The sequence below is a fragment of the Acartia tonsa genome, chromosome 9 (assembly GCF_053477335.1).
Source record: "Acartia tonsa isolate MP-2025a chromosome 9, ASM5347733v1, whole genome shotgun sequence".
Taxonomy (NCBI): Eukaryota; Metazoa; Arthropoda; class Copepoda; order Calanoida; family Acartiidae; genus Acartia; species Acartia tonsa.
In genome coordinates, this window is record NC_137268.1 from 23,860,108 (window position 1) to 23,884,541 (window position 24,434).

The following is a 24,434-nucleotide window of genomic DNA, read 5'->3' on the forward strand; positions in this document are numbered from 1 at the left end:
ATTTAGATATCCGCAGAAGGCTGTCTATAATACGATGCGATAAATAACTTTTACAGTTTTTTTTTGTATTTCTATTAATTCAAATTGCCTCCAAATTCTCAAAGAGATAAACCAAATAATAGTTATTTCTCGCATCGTATTATAAACGGCTTTCCGCGGATATAGAATGTACTATTATGAGATTAAAACTAGTTTTTTAGCCCCGGGTTGCCGAAGGCACCGGCTAAAAAAACTGGTTTTAATCTTATGATTGTACATTTTTATATTCGTAGAAAGCTGGATATAATACGATGCTAGACATAGTTTTTTCGAATGAATACGAGAAAAAGGTTTATAATGATAATTCCCAATCCACTGTCTTAAAATTTTAAGTGGAAATTCTTTTTCTTCCATATTCATTCATTCAAGTATAAAAACAACTAAGCTAGCATCCAAAATAAAATTATAATTTTAAATTTGTCTATTAATAGTAGTATTAAAATTGTCTACATTTGCTAACATAATTGTGTACTATCCAAAGTACACTCAGATAGTACATGATAATTCTGCTGCTACTAGTTTAATCTTAACATGGACAGATATGTTCATAATTAGTGCAGCTATAACATGATAAAAAGTAAGCTTAAAAAATATTTTTATGAGATAGTAAAAGAATAGAGGGCATACATATGTAACTCTGAACATGGGGTTGGGAACCTATGCCGACTTTCAATTGGGTCTTTGAATATCAGCCATTAGCGTCAGAAATATAAACACAGCCAAGTCACTACAAAAGAGCAGAAAGCAAATTTGCGAGCAAACGAAAAGGGTCCTCTCCAATTGGGCCAGGTCGTTGTCTGAGTTATACATCTATACTTATACATTTATTGATAGCTTATCTGCATGCAATTAATCCAAAAAAAAATTAAATTTATAAAAATAAATAAAACCGTAATAAGCTAAAGGTATCTCAATTATGACGGACAGACATCATGCCTTAGTTTAAGAGTAGCTGCGTTCTTTAAAATATGCAATGCAATGTTTGACTTTTGAGAGATAAAACTTTTAAGGTGTGTATTCACTGACGCATATATTTAACCGTATTTTCTTTTATAAATTTATTTATTTGGAAACAAAGATAACAAAATGCAAACGGTAGGAGAAACGAACATTTATACTTGTAGAGTGTCAGAAAGAATATATTTATTTATAAGCCGAAACACAATTGTAATTAATTTTGTTGCTAAATGCAGGATACTGTTTAATAAAATTTTTAGGAAACAGTATTTTTTAAATAATAGATGAAAAGGGTAATTATATTAATAAAAATTTGTTTTCCCAAAACTTAATATTATAATATTCTACGAATTTCTAAATCATACCCAACTACCACAGGAATCACTATGCCAAGTTTGAAATCGATAGGACAACTCTAACATGCCTAAATTAATCATAAAAGCTATCCGTTTCGGATGGGCCTACCGACGACAGCTAGACCGTCCTAATTATAGGAAATCTTGGCTGTTCAAACAAGGGATGGTAGGTGTTTGTTGATAAAAGTAAAGAAAAAATGGCGGTATGTTCTGTTGTATGCGAATGGATATAATATACTCGGAATTACAACAGGGGAAATTTTATCGTCAATTTAGGTTGTTACTTTAATCCTCATTTATTGATTAGTTCTTTCCTCCAGTAGGAGATAAAGGGATGGAGTAAAATGGATGGATGGGGGACAACTTTATATTAGCCAGCTGGAAGAACCATTTCATTGGATTAGGCGAAATAAGGTTCAACATCCAAGTAATCAATAACCATTTGTATACGGCACTGATGATGAAGTGACACATATGCGGAATTTAATGCACACCATCCTCAAATGTGTATTTATCTAATAATATATAGCTTATGTTGTTTTCTTAAATCATAAATGGATTAAACTTTTAAAAAAAATTTTAAAACAAGATTGTTAACATACATGAATGGATGCTCAACAGATTAGGCAGATGCTTAGAAAAATCATGTTTTTTTTATATAATTGCTTAGTTTACAAGAAAGTGTATTGTGTAAATCCTAAAATTTGGTAAAAATAGAAAGAAATATCAACAATCTTATCCAAATTTTAAAAATTTTCGTGTAGACTTTCCAGTAACGATTATACAGTTTTACTACGTAGTGTGCCTAATTGTTTCAGGGATCCTCGTACTAGGTAAGAAATATAAATCACGAATCCAACATTGATTTATTGATGTTCCTTTCTTCAAAGTAATACTAATACCTACTCCTTAGTTTACATTTTGATTTCAACGCCTTACCTGAAAAAGGAATATTTCTCAAGTTTCTAATATATTTTTCTTTCGCAGCAAAGCTTTTCTTTATTCTATGTTTTAGAGAAATTTTACTATTATTGCAAAAATATAGATTGTAAATTTTCAACAACAACCCCATCCTATAATAAAAAGTTACTCGCATCTTTTGTATTATCTAATAAGAATAACATCAAAATTTTAGGTTAATTACCAATTCAAGAATTTAAGATAATTTTAATTATTAATAAAACACGTCAATGGGGTTTTCCAAAAGCCTTTATTGACGTAATATCGTTAAAAGTTTTAGATTTTCAAAACTCTTACATTATGGATTTTTCTTCGAATACTCTATTGTCGCAAAAAAACCTAAATCTTTTTTTTGTGTGTATTCACTTCCGCATACTATCTAATCTGGCAGTTTGAGTTGCGCAAGTAAAGGCAATAGGCTGTTTATTACGCAAGTCCCCAAAGTTTTATAATAACGTTTTTAATTTGTTAACAAAACAAATGACTTCTAATAAATTTTGATTGGTTGGTTTATTAATTTGTGTGTCCATATGTTTCAACCACTAATTGTAATCTACAGAAGGGTTAAGTTTGTATATTATTGGGGTTATACATCAATAAGTCGGCCATTGTCATATCCCTTTAGATCCCTGCTATTTATGACATAACATAACATGCTGAAAATTTGGTGTACGATTTCGTCTGCGAAATAACAATGGAAAAATTTCATAAAAGGTTATCAACAAATTTGTACTTCTTTCAACAACTTCAATCATTATCATATTGTATGAACAGAAGTTCTCTGAAATGTTGTTGTTGATTTGATTTCTCTTTTATAAATGCTCTTTGACGGTTTTATGGTTTAACTGTTCGCGTTTTAATTTTCAGGGAAGTTTTTTTTTATGTTTTCCAATTTTATTCATATTTCGTAGTGTGATATTTGCGCATATATATTAGGTTGCAGCAGCGGACATGATTGCACTCTGATTGTTGCGTAAAAAACACTGAGCATTAAACAATGAACATTGGACATGTGATTAAAACGACGCGTTGTTCTTGCACCAAGGCTTCTCATCGATTTTAGATTTACGAACGTCCGTCTGTCTGTGGCCGAAGTCAATATTACAATGTGATTCTCTCGGCTCTTGTTAAAGAAAATTGTCTGTTTTTTTCTAGTAAAGATTTTCATAGCCAATTATCAACTGCTGTACAATTAATTTTTGTCCGTCTGTTTATCTAAAAAGCTTTGGCAAAATTTAAATTTCTTATGATATTTCAGGCCATGAATTGTCCGCCTGTATGGCTACTCTTGATTATTAAGTTTTTATTGGGATATATGAGCTTCGCTACTTATGGACATTGTCATCTTTGTTTTAAGTTAAGTAACTTTTTACGTATATTAGATTTTATATTAGAATAGCTTTATCAGAAAAAAAAGCTTTAAAACGATATGAATTTGATCTTATGTGAACCTTATCAGCAAAAAAAAATGTTAAGATAAAGATAATTAAGTTACCAAAGGGTGCGCACCTAGCCTATAAGGATCTATTTTAATAGATAAAACCTGCCCAGAAACTATACAAAGTTTTCCAGTAATGGAAAATTCAGTGTTTATCTAGTTCTAAACGGAAAAACATAAAAACCTTACTACTTTATATTATACTAGCGGCTACGCCCCTAGAAGCCTCTAGGGGCACTGGTAGGAGGGGGAAAAGTCGGCATATCCCATTTTAAATTTTAGTTTCAAAAGAGTTTAGAAAATATTTTTTGGGGGGGAAGGGGGTGAAGACGCCCTCTCCTAAAATAGTTTAAAACCTTATAATCTATAATCAGAGTCACACACTTACTAGGTTCGAAATTACTGTACTGTATGTAATAGAAAGATAAGCAAACCGTCAAACAATTTTATTGGACATACAGACAGAGAAAAATTATACAGTAGTTCAGCTACAATTTTTTATTCTCTTGTTTAAAATGACATTCTCTAGAAAATTATGCAATTTGGACTTTTTTTGCTCTGTATCATTCTTTAAACCATAGAAAAAGAGATTGACAAATCTAATTTAAAAGAGGTTTGTAAGATTCTCTGTCCGTTTGTCTTCTGTCTAATGATGTGTTTGTCTGTTTGTCTTTCTGTACGTATATATGTTACTAGATTATCAAGTCTTTATATATTCTATCGCTTGTGAACATATAGCTATGCCTTATTAAAATTGCAAGTGTAAAATCTGCAACTAACCGGCTTATAACTGGCGTTGTTACAAGATTCTTTCTAATACAACAAGACAAGCAGTATAAATCTTTATCTAGAGATAAAAAATAAATAATCCTTGTGTGTTAAAATTTGCTTTTGGTAGTTGGTAGATAGTATTCATTTGCCCATAAGGTAAATATCTACTTTTTATATTTCTATTAGTCTAAAATGATAATAATATAAGGCTTTTTTGAAATTGAGTTTTTCTTTCAGCTAGCTCTATGCTCATGAGGTAACCCCCCCCCCCCCCCACATCCCCTCCAAGGAATTACAACCTTCAATGGACCGTCACGAATATTGTTAAAGCTTTTCTATAATTAGGGAACATGATCGGTTCGTTGGTCATTAACGGATAGCTCCTATTGTTTATTTGTCTTTTTGATATTAAACTTGGGATAATGATTTCTGTAGTATTTAGGTACAATTTATAAAGCGTAGAAAATATAAAATCGTAAATATATAATATCCGTACGTCCATTTAAACTTTTTTCGACTTTTTAAGGAGAGCTTTTTTATAATCAAGTATATCCTTAAACGGTCTCCTGTATTTAATCAGTTTTGAAACAAATTTACTTGCAATTATACATTTAAATTCAACTTATTCAGTTCTGACACTCTACAAGTGTTAATGTTCATTTATCCTATCGTTTAATAGCTTCGCTATTAAGGATGTTGTCGTCCTTGTTTTTTTTTACAAACTTGGTAAAAAGCAGTACACATTTAAATATACTGACACATTTTTTTCATTAAATTAAATAGTCCTTTCTTTTGTTATAAGTAACGCAGTTACTCATTAAACTTATTATTTTTCTGTAAGTCTCTAGTACTACCTATAGGAAATTTTCTAACAGTTAAGAATGGATATTGATATAAATTATACATGGATATATTGACAGAGGTGGATTTGGGGTATCGTTATTTGATCCAGCTGCGAGTATGAAACTCAGTTGCAACATACAATTAATAATATATACATTTTTAAAGATAATGATGGTTTGTTAATAAATATTTTAAAAAAATATAATAATTTTTTTTGAAATATAAATTATATCTGCTAGTCTTTTCTTCTTTAAAAAAAGTATTAGTTTGTTGACTCTGCGCAAATCATGGGCTTAAAAATCCTTGTTTTTTTTAATGTTTAATGACATCATAATTTTTGTTTTAGAATAAAAAGGCAATGCATAATCAAAACACTAGAAAAAAAGACAAAAAAGAAAGAAAGAGGAAATGGAGCAAGGGGGAGAGAAAGAGAGAGAGAGAGAGAGAGAGAGAGAGAGAGAGAGAGAGAGAGAGAGAGAGAGAGAGAGAGAGAGAGAGAGAGAGAGAGGTAGAGAGAGAGAGACAGAGACATAGATAGAGAGACAGAGACATAGATAGAGAGACAGAGACAGAGACATAGATAGAGAGACAGAGACATAGATAGAGAGACAGAGACAGAGACATAGATAGAGAGACAGAGAGACAGAGACATAGATAGAGAGACAGAGACAGAGACATAGATAGAGAGACAGAGAGACAGAGACATAGATAGAGAGACAGAGACATAGATAGAGAGACAGAGACATTATTATATCATTCAGATGAAAAAGGAACAGTTAGTTAATATACAGTAATATGAAAAGCTCTGTATTCTATAGGGGTCTAAAGGGATAAGACTATGGACGATAAATTGATATAAATCCATAAAATCATAAACAAAATTACTCTTTCTGTTGATTATAATTATTGTTTGAAATGTTTTGACACTCTTAATTTGAATTAACAAATAAAAATTCATTAAAAGTAACCAAAGTTTTCTGGCCAACGAATAACGATAACATTGTAAGTTGTTTTGACAATAACATTATAAATTTAACTAGGGGCGATTTCTCTTTAGGTAGGTGGTGTTACCCTCCACCCAAATTAGTAATGAACCTTCCCGGGACCTATGAGAAGCTACACTGTTAAGGAGAATCCGATCAGACAAACAGACAGACAACTTTCTACTTTGTATTATAGACGATAATAGAACACAGTAATAGTGTCTGACTGATTATGACGTAACAAAAAAAATTAGCCAATGAGAGGCCACTATAAATTTTACTATTGGTCAATAACGGCCTCTCATTGGCTAATTTTTTTTTGTTACGTCATAATCAGTCAGACACTATTACTGTGTTCCGATAATACATTTTATGCTTTATTTTAGATAATGTAGGTTTTAGACATTAGTAAAAACCCAACTTACAGAGAAGTTATGTCTCTATTTAATGTTACTTAACAATTCTAAATCATCAGATATAAAGTTTTGTATTTTAACTTGAAAATTGTTAAGCTATCAAATATCTCTTAAATAAATTTTATAACATATTTAAGTGTTTATATCATAAAGTTAAACAAAAATCTAGGAACTATTTTTAACTAAATAATGGAATAATATTAAAATTCCGTCTAATTAAAAGATTTAAGTGAGAAGAAATAAGTACTTACGGACTGAAGGACGAACATACAAATTAAGATGCATAGTAGTTTCATTTACTGTTTTGTATGTACGTCTTCTTGTTAATATATATAATCTAAATAGATAGATAATCTCTGAATCAGCCAATAGGAAAAGAGGAACAATCTGGCCATATAATTGGTTAGAAATTGTACAGATTTTGATACGAAAGAGCAGTTATTTTTCATTTCATTCGCATAATGAGTCAGTTATAAATAGTCGCATTTCTCAGGATAAAGCTTTGCTTAAATAAATAATATCGTTTCAAAATTTCTTAGGGTAATGTTTCGTCACTCGTTTTTTGAAATGAATCTATATAAACATAAATAAACAAAAGTGCTCGTCTGTTTGAAATACCTTTATAAGTTTGACGGATTATAGAGCCAGGTTGACCATCTAGATCTACTATATCATTTGTCTTGTCACGTGTAGAAAATATAACATTTTACATTTTAGATAAGGTTTCTTTAAAAGTAGACTCTATTTTTTATCTATAGTTATATTTCACTCTGTTACTTCTGATCTCAACACCAGCTTGAATAATTTCTGCCTTTAAAATTATTGCGAATTTAGGTTGCTATTTTCCCTTTATTGGTCAGATCGTAAAATCAGTAGGATGGAAGGGAAATGGTGGGATAAAGGGGGGAAGGGATGTTTTAGCTAGCTACAAGTTTCACTTTATTACAGTACTTGATAATCTGGTGTAAGATCTAAGTAATGATAAATCCATTAAAACTAGTATCCTTTAAAATGATTAATTAAAGTTTAACTTGATAATATTATTATTTGATTTATTTTCTCAGTTGTCATGGAAGGTTTGAGTTAAAATTAAAAGGAAATCCCCCTCCCACTCCCTCATTATCTTTATTTCTAAAATACATGTTATCTAGGGGGGTGCGATAAACCAATTGCAACGATAATAATCTGAATAACCTATACAGATACACCATTGTGTATTTTCTGAACCAAATCATGCTAATGAAATTACATCATACAATCAACCTTTTTGATTGCACGAACTTAACTCCTACAATTCCTAAATGTCCATGTAAATGAGCTGCGCCTGTTTTGGGGCAAGGAGATCCTCCTACGCGCTTAATGATGTCGCACACCTGACTTAGCAGCAGTAGGTTCTATTTAAACATCTATAGTTTTGGCGCAGTAAGGACCAAGATTCAAACATAGCACCTACCCGACAACGAGCGGATGTAACCACCAGGGGCGTCCAAGCTTTTTATTTTGGGGGGGGTAAAATTTTTTTAAGGGGTGGTAATTCGGTTTTGGGGGGGGTAAAATGGCGCGCGAAGCGCGCCGCAAATATTTTTTACCCCCCCCAAAATTTTTACCCCGGGGGTAAAATTTGCTTGGGGGGGGGTAATTACCCCCCCTGAAATCTGTTGGCAGGGGTAAAACTTGTTTACCCCCCCCCCCAAAATTTACCCCCGGGGTAAAATTTTTAGGGGGGGTAATTTAAATTTTATCAAAAATTTAGTATTAAAAATGCGCGCGAAGCGCGCAAAAATTTTTTTTGTTAGAGATTTTCTATTTTGGGGGGGGTATTTACCCCCCCAAAATTGTTTGGGGGGGGTAAATACCCCCTCCTAAATGGTTGGGGGTGCCTACGGCACCCCCAGGGTAGGGGTAAATTTTAAATGGGGGGGGGGTAAAATGAAAAAAATTTTGGGGGTGCCTATGGCACCCCCAAATTCGTTTGGGGGGGGTAATCGCCCCATTACCCCCCCCCCCCTTGGAAGCCTATGGTAACCACATTTAAAATAGCTTAAAAGTCTAATAGCAAGATTCCCTGAGAATTTTGAACATAACCCTTCTGTAATTATATTAATGAGAATTCCATAATACCTGTTGCAAAATTACGCTATGAATTAAAACAGTCATAATGAGTCATCGAAGACTCACGTTTTCTACAATTTTCAACAATTCTAATACTATCTTTGCAATAGTGTGCAATTACATACGCATGGTGTTTTATAGTTACAAGTATAACGTCCATAAGCACATATAATTGTGGATTAAATATGCAGATATTCAGTGTTTATAAATATAAAAAAAAACAAGCACGAAACCTATCAAATGTTTTCTTATATATTTAAGTATTTATATTTTTACATCATGACTGACGGACAAAATAAATCATATAATACATGCTCTCTTTGGTAATAAATATCTTCTATAGCAGCATAAAAAATAACATTTCTCCATTGCGTTAGGGACTGACGGATGGATGGACAGACAGACAACGTTAATTATATATAAGAGAGTTAAGCCAATGGGTTTGAGCAGTTTGTGTTGTTGCAATAATTTGCATTAAAGATGATTTGATAATGGGTGAAAGTGGATGCACACCCTTTGCATTTGATATAGATATGCATTAACAAGGATGACAACATCCATAAAAGCGCAGCTCTAAAATCAGACAGTATGACTAACAAAAATTAACACTTGTATAGTATCAGAATTCAAGAAGCAGAATATAAATTCAAAGTCCAAACTAAATTGTGTATCGAACTGGGTTTTTAGGACTTCGATTTTATTATTATAATATGTTGCTCCATTCTTTCAAAAATTAAAGGAAAATGATAATTATATCATACAAAATATTGTTGTCAAAAAAGATGCTTGGTAAAAGAATGAATCTATCACGGAAAAATTACATATTTATAAAATAGTAAACTTTCAAAACTAATTATAGAGAGTCTACGCTTTCTAGATTGTATATTACAGGGAGAGATACACGTAAGGATAGACGGACAAATCCTAAATGTAAAAAAAGCCAAAGCCTTTATAGATATCATTTAAAATTCAGGTCATACTATTGTTATAAGTCGAATTTTTCAAATGCAGATAGATTAAATACAGGTAGGTATTAGAAAAAATATAAAAATACATAATTAAATGGATAGCCATAATTATAAAAATAACTTAACTGTGATTAAACGTTAAATAGAAGGCACTATTTAAAAAAATTCAATCATAATATTTGGATAATTTAGCTATTTAAAAGTCATATGATCTTAGTAGAGAATATTCCTGCAAATCTTTAAAAGTATTGGACGAATTTTTAGCAAAAGTTTTGAATTAGAAAAAAATTAGCTGATTTTCAAAAAGCCGCTTCTATTCGTTCGCAATTGTTTGTCATTTTTCGGACAAATAAAAACAAATTTCTGTTTTTGATTAAATATTTTTTTCTCAAAGCACAGATAGTCTTCAACGCTTACTTAATCCAACTTTCTTTATTGCGCTTCACCTTTTTAGGTGTTTTCATCCTTGTTTTTTTTTCAATTATAATCATTGAGATATTTTTAGCTATCATGTTATTTTTAACATTATCGTAGCTTACCCTCTAGGTACTCTGTAAGCATTTTCTGACTAAAAACGTTTCAACCTTACTGTAAAAGAATTCAATAGTATATTATTGTCTTTCTGAGAGAGATTTTAAAAAAATAAAGCAAACTACAGCCAATGTCTTCCTTTTTTTTATTTGTCTTATTTTTGAATTGCTTAATATTTGTAGACAAAATTGTTCATGTTTTTCATATTTAAATATTTAAGATTTAGAATATTTTATGTAGTTTTTATCGGCTGTCCTGACGAAAATGGCATGATTCGAAGGATTCTCCAGCAATATTGCACGAAAATTGCAATTTACCCGAAATTGCATTTGACAAAAGTTGTCGTCACCTACTTGGTGGGTCACAAATTGAAAGTGAGAGCTAATGGCAGCAAGTAAACTATAAAATAAATGTATTATGAGCACTAATTAGAATCAGTTTTTTTTTCAAGGAAAACAAAACAAGTTTATAGCAATGTTGAATTTAATATTCTTTTTGTGCATTCCCTCAGCCCCTTCCCCCTCTTTATCTAAACCTTAACTAATTATGTGCCTCATTCCTATGGGGCTACATGGTACACTTTTATACCTCAATTAGAATATATCTCATTACTTTTAAAAGAAACTAGTTGCTTCCTACAGCTGGATTAGGAGGTCAGGAAATTAGCCTAAAACTACCCAGGGCCTTTATGAAGCTTCCCTGAATAGAAATTCACAACCAATTTAGACCATTATTTTCCAAGATCTTAAGCTTCAGATAAAATAAAACTAACTACTTTATATTATAGAATACCTCCCTTTCCTGATCAGAGGGGAGTAGGCTTAGGTGGCAATATTTCATAAAGAAAGTATATCAAGTATTGCTAAACTTCCTATATGCATAGTTGTAATACTTTTAATATTCATAGACAAATATTTATAATCATTATTGTATTATTTGGTGTGTAAATTGTTATGTATTTCAAGTACACAGTGTACTTTTATCAAACAAAACTATTTCAATATAAATATTCATAAGTAAATATTGAGTTTCATTATATTTATGACCATGTAAAAAGTAAATGTTGTCATAATAAAAATTATGGCTATATCCAAATACCTTACAAAAAAAATATTATCTAAAGAAAAACAAAAATGGCATTTATCAATTAAATATAAAGCCAGAATTATTTAGTCTGATAATAAACAGATATTTAAAAAACAAGGATGACAACATCCATAAAAGCAAAGCACTGAAACGGTAGGACAAACGGACATTAACACTTGTATAGTGTCAGAACTGAATAATCAGAATATAAATGTATAAGATTCAACGCAAAATTGTAAGTAAATTTGTTGGAAAACTGCTTAATACAGGATAATGTTTATGGACATACTTACATTTTTAGGACTTGATTATATAGTTGCTTCGCTTATAACATTATACTTTGTTGTCCCAGGAATTAATATACCAAAAATCAGATAAATCGGATAATTAGATCACATAAAAATTTGTTGTTGAAAAAGTAAAAAAATCAACATGTTGAAAATGGACGTACGGACATTTTGGTAATGATTATAGAGTTGCTACGCTTTCTAAATCATACCTAATTACTAAAGGAATCACCATGCAAAGTTTGAAATCAATAGGACAATTCTAACATGCCTAAATTAACAAAAAAAGCTATCCGTTATGGACATACAGAAGGACGGACCGACCCTAATTATAAAAAAGCTTTGCTTTTAAAAAGAATCTTAAAGCTTAGTCTTATTTATATTTTTAAAAATTATAACTAATTAAGTTTAAGTAAAAATCTTACTAAAAAGAAATGTCAAACAAAAAATATGTTCAACATTACTAAAAATTTATTGAAATAATTTGTTTAGTTATAAAATATTACACTGTTCATTAAATATAGAAACTGAAAATCAATAGGTCAGCCTTTTAATTCATGGAAACATATTAATTCTATTGTAATGTATTGTGTTAAGGCTTAAAATATGTATAATGTATATACTGATATTTGAAGATTATTCATAATTTTCTTTGAATCATAGTATCATAATTTGAAAATTAAAGTAATTACGCAATCTAAAACCTGAAGTTCATTGTATGTAAATTGTAATTGTAATTGTAGGTACATTATTTAGTATAGTTGGCAACAATATTAGCATGTGTAAGGAAAAAAGAGATTCCACCTTCAAAATAAGGGTTAACATGCCTTATCACTGAAGAATTACAGTTATTATTCATTAGGTTGGGTTGATTTTAGAATTTCATATTAGTAGACATTGGCAAGGGTTACTGGGCCAATATTAAACCCTTTGAAACTTGAAAGAGATTTTTTAATCCAAAAACAATGGGCGCGCGGGGGGTATAAAATGTGCCCACCCCTATATAAAACCAAAAATTGAAATTCCTTTAAACACAGGCATGTTGCATATCAAAATGACCGCATTGAAATGCTGATTACAGATCTGAAAACTGTTTTGAAAAATATTGATTCAGTCTGAAATTATTTCAAATAACCTAACAAAATTTTGTTTTGTTGACTAAATAAGCTGTATTTTGGTACTTAATGAGATCTTATTCAAACTAGGAGCAACATTTTTCAAAACGGTTTTTTAGATTTGTAATCAGCATTTCAATGCGGCCATTTTGATATGCAACATGCCTGTGTTTGAAGGAATTTCAATTTTTGGTTTTATAAGGGGGTGGGCACTTTTTATACCCCCTGCGCGCCAGTTGTTTTAGGATTAAAAAAACCCTTTCAAGTTTCACAGGGTTTTATATTGGCCCAGTAACCCTTGCCAATGTCTACTAATGTGAAAATATATTATTCATACAAAAAAATTGTAATTTAAACCCATGGGAATTACAAACAATTCTAGGCAAGGGGTCTGTTACAAGGTAAATATTGTATATTTTCATATCAAATTAATTTAGACCACCTCTAAGAGAGTTTGATTTCAACCATAGACCAATGAAAGTAGAACTGTAAACGAATAAAACTTTTTTAAAAGCTTACTGGGAGAATAAGACACGAATACCGGATTCACATTGTGTCAGAGTTTATGCAGTCTTTTAGACATAGAGTAATTTTGAGAATTGTTCTTTTAATATTTTTTTGTTCACACATTGATTTAATTTTAATAAATTTATTCTATATAAATGAATTTTATACTTTGTCTGAAAGTTTAAATGAGTTGAATAATACCATAATATTGATCAAGTCATTCCACTTCAAATAAATTTTCTTATCGCGATCTTTACATATATTTAATTTTTAATAGTTATTTCTCGTATCGTATTATAAACGGCTTTCCGCGGATATAGAATGTACAATTATAAGATTAAAACTAGTTTTTTTAGCCCCGAGGTGCCGGAGGCACCGGCTAAAAAAACTGGTTTTAATCTTATGATTGTACATTTCTATATTCGTAGAAAACTGGATATAATACGATGCTAGACATAGTTTTTTCGTATGGATGAGAACCGGTTCCTATCCACCGGATTCGAATGAATACGAGAAAAACTTTTATTACCATTCTATTAATAAGAATTATTACTCTTTGTTTAATTTTTTCTGCACTTCTGAGTAGTTAGGAAAAGATGTTTACTCATTCTAACAAGTTTCTATATTTTCAAAATAGATTTACATGGAATTACAAAATATAATTATACTTAAGTCAAGGTCGTTTGCTGGTTTTGAAGTTTTTGTAGTATCAGTATTAAGAATAAAAGGAATGATGTTAAATGTAGATTAATCAGTGGTTGAAACGTTTGGTCACTCAACTTAATAAACCAACCTAACGAAATTCAATAAAAATCCTTAAAGTTGTTTAAGAAAAAAAATTTACTTTAAAACCTTGGGGACTAGTATAAAAAATAGTCTAATAATGCCCTCTACCTCCCCGGCATTTACAGAAAGTTTAGAAAAATTGTTAATTTGTGTAAATACCTCAAACTCTGTAAGCAATTCCTATATTTAATAAAGTCAAAATATTACAATATCAAAAAGATTCACAAAGTTATTTGTAAACTTTATATACATAAAAGTAATATGTCATCTGTCTGTTTGTCTGGCTATCTGTTTGTTTGTAACTAAATATCTCGCTAACTGCAGTGCCGATATGGCTCTCCTTTACAGGAAAGATTTTTTTTTATCTATTTTTGAGAAAGACATCAAAGAGAAATCGTCACTAGAAAAATCAAACATCAAAAAATTTTTACTTTTCATTAAAATCTAAAATTTAAGGTCGTGGTTAGACCCCCCCCCCCTTCCCAGCCCTCATTAAAGTCCCCATAGGTAAATATATATAAATTAAATGTGCTTTAGCAGTTTTTAGGTTTTGCTAATTTTTCTTTGATATTAGGTTTACTAGGTCAATCTTTATCTAAAGTCCTAACTAACTAACTGGGTATGTTTATGAGTTACTAATGGTTAACGAAACAGCTTACAGTGTCTAATAAAAATGACGTCATGCAATACAAATGACCAATGATAGGCCAGTATACAATTTACTATTGATTCATTACGAATATACTGGCCTATCATTGGTCATTTTTATTGTATGAAGTCATTTTTTATTGGACACCATACGCTGTTTCATGGTTAACGCAGCAGAAGAAAGTAAAATTATTAACATCTCAAATATGCCGCGGTTAGTTGGATGGAAATCCAACAGAACCGAAAATATTCAATAATTTGATTATGTCATATTATATCATAATTGATGGAATAAATCTTCAATAATCAAATTAGTTTTACTAAAAAATAATATTTTAACCTTTTTTTGTAATATCATAATTTAAACTGAATTAAAAAAATAATTATTACATATTTCAATTTGGATAAATATTAGGTAGTAACTTTAGTACATTCGCCCCAAGCTTCTAAGGATTTTTCAATAAAATTACTGAAGATAATTAATAGCTTGCGGGTTTATATCTCTTTAGAGGGGTTGACTTACCATCCCTCCTCAATAAAGAACAACTTCCTAGGTCGAAGTAAAAAGAAGATTTTTGGGAAATAAGTTCAGCTGTTACAGTGATCTTTTGTTACTTATATAATTAAACCATGATGAAAAGATTAAGGCCAGAATTAAATGAAATCTTACGTTTAAAGTTATGAGGCTGGCTATTAAAAAACAAGGATGACAACAACCATAAAAGCAAAGCTTCACAAATCAGACTGTCAAATATACAAACATTAAGAAATACAGAGTAACAAAGAGCCAAAAACATCAATTAAAAATGTACACACTGACCTTCCCGTAATGATTAAAGAGATGCTTGGCTTTCTAAACTGTACCTAACTGTTACAGGAATCATCATGTCCTGTTTGTATCATACCTTAATTATCGATAGCAGCTATCCGTTAAGGACGGAATGACAAACCAACCCTGATTATAGAAAAAGCTTCGCTTTTAAAAAATGGTTATTTAGACTATCAAAATACAATTAAAATTGCCCTTTGATTTAAAGTGTTTAATCTCCGAGTTCAATAAAATTTTATCACCTTAAATTGAATCTTTTTATGGTTTTTATCAGGCAGACATTTAAACAAAACCAAATGTCATAAAACATGAATAATAATGTTCATAAGTGGCGCAGCAATAACATTAACACGCTGAGTTATTTTACAGAACATTTTTTGGGTCGTAGAAATGCCTTGGCCCTGAAACAGGCTTATACAACTACCAACCACCTACACTGTCTCCAGTCAAATGTCAAGTAATCTAATATTTTAGGGAGAAAACTATTTTATTTCCCACCTACCTATCATTATATCCCGGCATAAATACTATAAATTCACATAAACCTTTTAAGTAAATTATTTGGTGTTCAAATAAATGCGCAAATTACCAATTTTGTAAGGATTATTTTAACAATGAACACAATTATGTTATAGCCAAAAGTTAATATAACTATTGTTTATTTTGCAACTTTTAAGCTTTTCTTTTATAAATTAGTCATCATTGTTTTATTTTAAACTTAATATCATATAAACCAATGCATAGCTATGAAATTTCTTACACTTTTTGTGGTCAGCTTTAAATATCGTAATCATAGGCGTCCAAGGGGGGGGGTAATGGGCCATTTGGCACCCCCAAACGATTTTGGGGGTGCCGTAGGCACCCCCAAAATTTTGTGAACAATACCCCCCCCAAAAAAAAATTACCCCTACCTTGGGGGTGCCGTAGGCACCCTCAACGATTTTGGGGGGGGTATTTACCCCCCCAAAACCATTTTGGGGGGGGTAATTACCCCCCCCAAAATATATGTTCTTTAAAAAAAATTTTTTGGGGGGGGTATTTACCCCCCCCAAATTGAATGTTCTTTAAAAAAAATTTTTACTGATAGTTTATTTTAGGATAGGTTATATTGGTTTAGGTGATTGCCCCACATGGTTAAGCAATTGGCCCCCCGCAGGGGCTAGAAATAGGAGAGAAGCTTGTGTGAAAAAAACGAAGAAACGCCCCTTAAAGAGCGTTGCCACAAAAGGGACTATACCCCAATATAGTCCATCCAGTTAAAACAGTTCTTAACCATGATAACAAAAAATTTAATAGTTTGATCATGTTTTATTTGCTTGGGCCTTTATAAGGGCTAAAACCATCCCGGGGATCTATGATGTAATTGTAAAGCACTGAAGATTCCATAAAATAGATACCTAACTAAATTAAATATTTCATTAAATAATGAAAAAGAATTTCTATAGGCGATTTCTTTTGGGAGGATGTCAGGGTGTCTCAAAACTAGTTATAAAACTTACCAGGACCTATAAGACGCTTCACTTTAAAGTATAATCATATTGGTTCATTGGTTAGTGAGTTAATTATTGTATTTTTATGTTCTAAAGAATGAGATACTACTATATATTTGAACTAGCGGCTTCGCCCCTAGCCTCTAGGGGCTTTGCCCTAAGAGGTTTGATCAACCTAATTTTTCATATTTTAGATTTAAAAAGAAAAAGTAAAACAAATTTTTTTGGGGGGGGGTTATTTTTTATTTTTTGGGGGGGTTGGGGGTGTCCCACCCCCCAAGAAAATAGCTTAAAACCATCACAGGACCAGTAGGTATATTCCCTGAAGAGTAGAGCTTAATCGGTTCAGTGGTTACTGAGATCTTAAGCTTCAGACGGACAGACAGACGGACAGACGGACAGACGGACAGACAGACAGACAGACAGACATCGTCTGAGATCTTAAGCTTCAGACGGACAGACAGACGGACAGACGGACAGACGGACAGACAGACAGACAGACAGACATCGTTCTACTATGTATTATAGATAGTAGTGGCACCCTTAGCATCTAAGAACTCGTGTTTTCTAAAGGGTAAAAAGGGAGGAGAAAAATAGCCTAAAACCACTCAAAGGATTGACCTATAATAGTGTGGAACCATCATGGGATCTATGTGAAGCTTTCCTAAAAAGGAGAACTCAGTATTAAAAGTAATGAAATCTGAAGCTATAGTCAAATAAACCTTACTTACTACTTTATGTTATAGGATAGTACTTATTAACTTAATAGATTAGGTAGGTGCTTTTTTTACATAATTAAATTACCCCCCCCAAAAATTTTACCCCCGGGGTAAATTAGTTTGGGGGGGGTAATTACCCCCCCCCAACAGATTTGGGGGGAGTATTTACCCCCCCCAACAGACTTTAGGGGGGGTAATTACCCCCCCCAATCAAATTTTACCCCCGGGGTAAAAATTTTGGGGGGGGTAAAAAAAAATTTCGGCGCGCTTCGCGCGCCATTTTACCCCCCCCAAACACGAATTACCCCCCCCCCTAAAATTTTTTACCCCCCCCCAAAAAAAAAGCTTGGACGCCCCTGATCGTAATATCTTTAGTAGCTCATCTACTTTATAAATGTATATTGTACGTCCGTCCATTCATCCGTGTATTGTTCGTTTTGGTACTTTTAGTTGACTATGGATTATGGGTATGACAATATAACAGTTTATTTTTCTTTTTTAAAAGTTTTTTTTTTGCTCTTTTGATTATAAGCTTGAATATATTTATCCTTGTTTTCCTTCTTCTAATTTGCATAGATTTCATTATTAATTAAGACAAATTTTGACATTTTAAATATTGATTTTTAAAAATCCAGAAAGTTCTGTTTAAATCCTTATCATTTTCCTTAATTCACTTCATTTACTTATGCTGGACAAAAATTGTTTTATTAAAAAAGTAAACAGATAACAATTGTCCCTTCCTTCCCTGATAAAAGCATGCATAATACAAATATTATATACAAACATATTGTATACTACTAACAGATGATAATTAAATTAAATCGACGTCCAAGTCCAAGCTATTTTTGAGAGGGTAAAATGATGGGTTACAAAAGTTTGAGAATGGTAATCTGACGAATTTAAAAAAAAAAAAAGAGAGGGTAAATTTAGGGTTTTAAAAGAATGAGGGGGTAAAATCCTTCACTCCCCCCCCCCCCCCCCAAGGATTTCTATGGCTGCGCAACTGATCAACAATTTACCTGCAACTTTAGATTAGCTATCCTTTCTCTACAATTACATCATCCAGTAATTATTGAAAACTAGAGAGACATAGATAACAATATAATAATAATACATAAATTAAAAAAAAAATAAAGCACAACCCCTGAGGGGGCAAAAACTAATACAACCCAACCTTACCTTAGCGTCCATTCTCTTAAACATAATTTCACTATATAAAGTGCCCCCCCCCCCACCCTCCCCCTACTTAAAAAGCTTTGTTAGTACTTTACAACAAATATACCTTACAATAAACTTAAATTATAATTATTACTGCATTATAGCTAATCATTTCTTTAAAAAATAAAGATTATTAGATCCATTATATCTCTATTAGTAATTGGTTGATTGAATTTTAACTGGTATGTTATTAAAATACTAAACAATTCAAGGCTTTTATAAATGTTGTCATTCTTGTTAACGTCAGCCGCCAAATAAGGTAGCATTATATAATTTGTATAATTATTATATTATCAACCTATTAAGATGCTGAAAGTTCCTTCAATTCTGTAGAAAAAAAACTCACTTTTTTAATTAATCACTAAATTAATCAAAAAATTGCCTTATCAGCATTATATATAACTTTGATATCATCACTTAAACATTATAGGTTTCATTTATAATATCTTTTTTTAAAACTTAAGCTTTATTCTTTATCTTTTTAGATCAAAAACTAAGTCACTAGTTTAATTTTGTCACTTTAAATGATATACTATTGGATTTTTGGATTGTCAACTAATATTGTTTAGCTCAGCTACTCTGTAATAAATTTTTTTTTATAAAGGTTTCTAGATGTCAATATATAACGATATGGAAATTATTTTCTTACTAAATATATTAAAACTCTTCCTTCTCTTTCTTTTTTAGTCCTTCTCTCTCTCTCTCTCTCTCTCTCTCTCTCTCTCTCTCTCTCTCTCTATCTCTATCTCTTTCTCCGCCATGAACGAGTCAATGTAAAAGAGAGAGAGAGAGGGAAGGAGGGAGTAAAAATAGAGAGAGAATAAATACGAATCGCCTTCGAAGCAACGCTTTAAAGAGATTGACAGAATCAGAGAGAGCGGGTGGAAGTTGCATACCGAGAGAGAGAGAGAGATAGAGAGAGAAAGGCAGAGAGAAAGACAGAGAGAAAGAGGGCGATAGGCCTTATTGAGAGGGAGTGTTGATAAAGAGAAGGAAATGATATTGGAGTAATAATTGACGAGTCCTTAAAAGTAGGAAAAGAGAGATAGAAAGAGTGGGAGAGAGAGAGAGAAGTATTGAAAATTATCAGCGCTTAAGCCGAATATTTCAGAAAGAGAGGGGAGAAGAGAATCAACAAGAGAGAGAGAGAGCAAAAGCAATAGCGCTATTTTATCTAGAAAGAGGGAGAAAGATTTTCCTTTTACGTTTTTTGTCCTTACTCCTCTCTATCTCTCCTTCTCTTTCTCTTTCCTTCTATATCTCTCTCTCTCTCCAGTTTCTATACTACACTCTTCCTAATAAAGGGACAGTGGCTACTTTATTCAGCCTTATGTTATATAACACTTGCCTGATGCGTAGATTATTTGCTATAGGTTTCAGTAGTTCTTATTTGCTTATATTAGGACAGCTAGTGACTGTGCCCCTAGCATATAGGGACTATGATAATAAAGGAAGAGGAATAGGCAGAAAAATAGCCAAAAACAAACACATGACTTTTATTTTTTTTTAAATTGCCTCAAAGCATCCAGGAAGCAATGTGAGGCTTTTCTAAAATTGAGAAATTAACCAGTTCAGCAGTTAGCAAGATTTTAATAAACAGATAAACCTTAATGTCGTATGTAATATCGTAATAATATTATTTTTCAAAATTAATTTTAGAGCCCATATAAAAATACCATAAATCTAATAATAATTCTAGATTATTATGATATCAAGATAAGTACAATAAATTATTATTTTAGTACAAAATATGAGAGAAATTTTTATATAAGCTATTTACCTTAAGGGGTTGGCCTAACCCTTACCAACTATTTTTGAAATTTCCTATAGGAGTAGTAGTAAGCTTCTCTAAAGTGAAGCCAATTGAACAGCCTCTACTATTGAGATCTTACTGGACATTCATACACACAAACATCTACTTTTTAGATTACTATTGGTTGCGCCCCTAGTATTTATGGGCTCTGTAGTCAAAGAGGTAAGAAAGGGGCGGAAAAGTAGCCTAAAACTATTAAACATAAAAAAAGTTTTTTTATTATTGAAATCTTAAGCTTCAGACAAAACAAAACCTTACTACTTGATATAATAGGATATGAAATGATATTTTAGACATTCTTACAAACAATTGTGTAGATAGTGATTTACCAGGGGAGTGTGAACCATTAGAGGTAAAGAAAATGAGGGAGGCAGGTAATCAATATATATTTTAGGGGAGTGTTGACACCCACCAACACAAACAGTATTAATATTTAAAATAAACCCACCCTCTACACACCATTACAAGCCTCTGCTGACAAAGTACACAAAAAAATCCAACTTATTTTGACTGTCCCTTTATAGACAGATTAAGATGCACTTAACCAGTGCCAGGGATATGTATTAGAAAAATAAAATCATGGAGTGCAGTTAAACCATGTAAACATGAATTATAAAGTTAATGAAGGAAATGAAATAGAGTTATCAAATACAACAATCTCTTATAACAATTATGTGCTGGCTTTTTACTTCACACCACGACACCATGCTTTTTTTTAAAGGACTAGAAAATAAACTATAACAACCAAAAAAGATAAGAAATTCATAATTTTTATATTTTTCTAATTTTCTATAATTCTATAACAAAGGTTTTTTGAAAGAAGCTAAAAATCTAAGAAAATGTTGATCAGATTTTTGTACTTTTAAGGATAGCTTTTCAATGTCTTGGGAAAGTGTCAAGACATTATGCCAAGATGTTAGGGACGAAGCATCTAGAATTGTCAATAATTGACTGCCATTTCCATTGTTTAAAATTAAGATAGCATCCATTTCAAGTTTTAAAATAAATATAGTAAGTGGGATACCCTGTATGTAGTTAGAAAAAGAATGCTTGGTAGAACACCTCATGCGTATTGAAAACAAATATTTAGGTTCATGTAAATTTCTGCCTTTGGTAGATGGATAATACTGGAGGAAAGAAATTGTTTAAAATTGATTTTATTAAACTTTTGAAAAAAATGTTCTCTTAAACGAGCAAGAAAAACCCGGGCCTGGTTATAATTTTAAATTGTAATATCCGCTGAATGCTGTCTATACTACGATGCGATAAATAACTATTCCCTGCCCCCCCCCCCCACCCCCCCCATCACTGCCATCCTTCTCAATTGATTCCACTCTTTCATCCTTCAATTATCTTCCCCACTTTACAATTTTATTCTTTTTAGACCTCTCCAAAATAGATTATCAAAGTGCAGAAAAGTGATATAGAAAAAGGAGAAAAGTGACAAGGATGACAAAATCCATAAAAGCGGAGCTCTAAACACAGCAAACATGTGAAAATTAACTGAAATTACAAGTTTTGTAGTGGGATAAATATATTATATACCATGCTCAAATTTTAAGATTCAGAATCAAACTTAGGATTTTTATTATTCTTTAAAAGATAGTCTAACTGTGTACCTAATCGTCTTTGGTATCTACAATTTAGGGGAAAATTCAATATTATTCATTTGCATTGAAAATAATACCACATCGTTAAAAGAATCTCAACACAAAATTTAAAATCCATAGGACGTCTCTAATATACCTAAACTTAAAGTAATCAGTTACAGTTTTTTTTATACCATACAGACGAAAATAAATATATTAATGCTTCTATCTTAGAAGGAGAAAGAAAGAGAGAGAGAGAGAGAAATATACCATGGGCCTCGAATTTCCTTCCCTTATATTTACTTTCCTACTCTTGATTTCCCCAAGAATAGGCCTAGAGTTCATCCCTTCCCTTTTCTCCTTTCCCTTTAGGCCTAATACAGCACTCTCATTTTTCTTTCTCATTATACTTTCTCCTTCATTTACCCCATCTCCCTCTTTTTAGCTTGATTACGCAATTAGGCCTACGCTTATAAGTAGGCATAATTTTCTCCCTCTCTCTCTCTCTCTCTCTCTTTCTCTCTCTCTCTCTCTCTCTCTCTCTCTCTCTCTCTCTCTCTCTCTCTCTCTCTCTCATTACCTCTCTCCCTCCTTCTTATATTCTTCTCTTTTTGTCAATTTAGTTTCTGTTATCTATATTTTCCTATCTAATATCTATACTATAATATTCCTCTGTTTTATCTCTATCTATCTATCTATCTAATATTTTATTATCTTGTCTATTTCTCAAATCTAATTTGTTGATAATTGCATAAAATATGCCTTAAAAAATCATCAAATTTAACTTCTTAGTATTAATGTTATTACGTTTTTTAATGAAGATCTTAATATACATTTCTACTATTGGAGCACAATAGGATTTACATCGGTGTGAAGTAGCGAAGCTACTCTATATTTTAAAATGTCCGTCTGAATTTTTGTGAATATGCCCCATACCAAAAAATACCCATTGCATTGGCATGTTTGTCATGCTTCAAAATAGATAAATATTTATTCTTATATTAATGTTATGTCATTTTCTCTTTACAACTATTTTTTTCTCTGGCTCTAAAACTCATTTCGTCTATTTTTCAGTTTTTTTTTCTATTTTCATGCTTCGCTACTTATGGATGTTGTGTGGGTCGATAAATATATCAAAAACAGTTAGACTGATCAACTAACCGTTTTAGAGAAGGTTTAGTATTAGTCCAAGTTTCAATCTATTGGGCTATTGTCTGCGTTAAAGTCCCCTCCCACTCTTTAGGAGATAGGCTTCTAATAAACAAAATAAAACAATAATCATATAGGAGTTTATTAATTTCAGAGTAGCTACGCTCATAAAAGTCAGACACTTACACAAATCACAAATATAGAGATTGGCAGAGATGTAGGGGACATTGGGCTGTTTATTACACTAGTCCCCAAAGTTTTATAACAACGTTTTCTGATTCGTTGGCTTTATAACTTTGGATACTTTTACTAAATTTTGATTGCTAGATTCATTAAGTTGAGTGTTCAAACTTTTTAACCACTAATTGTAATTTACAGAAGGTGTAATTTCATGTATTATCATGGGGGATGTACATCAATTAATCGTCCATTGTCTTATCCCTTTAGATCCATAAGAACTCAGTCAATAAATTATAAAATCACAAAAAAAAATCATAATACAAAAACATTAATACATCATAAGATTATACGGGGGGGGGGGGAGATTAATTTATTTTCTATAATCCTATCCTTGTGATCCGTGTATATCTTGAGACAGTAGTGAGACGTCTATACTCTGGTCTCTATGAATATTAATTCATATAATACAGCTTAAATTTGTTCTTTAGCATAGGAATATTAGCTTACTTATAGATAGAAATAGATAGTGGACCGCCCCCCCCCCCCCTTCCTCCCCTTACCTCATTTTCCTCTAGAGGCCTATAGGAACGTAGATTGTACATTATATTTTGCTATTTTTAAAAAATGGTATTTTCCAATGAGTT

The 24,434-nt window shown here is 31.6% G+C and overlaps 1 protein-coding gene across 1 annotated transcript in view; it reads right to left on the reverse strand.

The window, feature by feature from the left end:
• Positions 1-19,709, reverse strand: part of LOC145328581 (uncharacterized) — a 108,470-nt gene extending 88,761 nt beyond the window's left edge. The window contains exons 1-2 of the mRNA XM_080172324.1: positions 19,358-19,709; positions 18,861-18,920 (exon numbers count right to left, since the gene is read on the reverse strand). The gene's annotated coding sequence lies outside the window, so the exon portion shown is untranslated. The remainder of the gene's footprint in view (positions 1-18,860; positions 18,921-19,357) is intronic.
• Between the last annotated feature and the right edge of the window lie 4,725 nt (positions 19,710-24,434).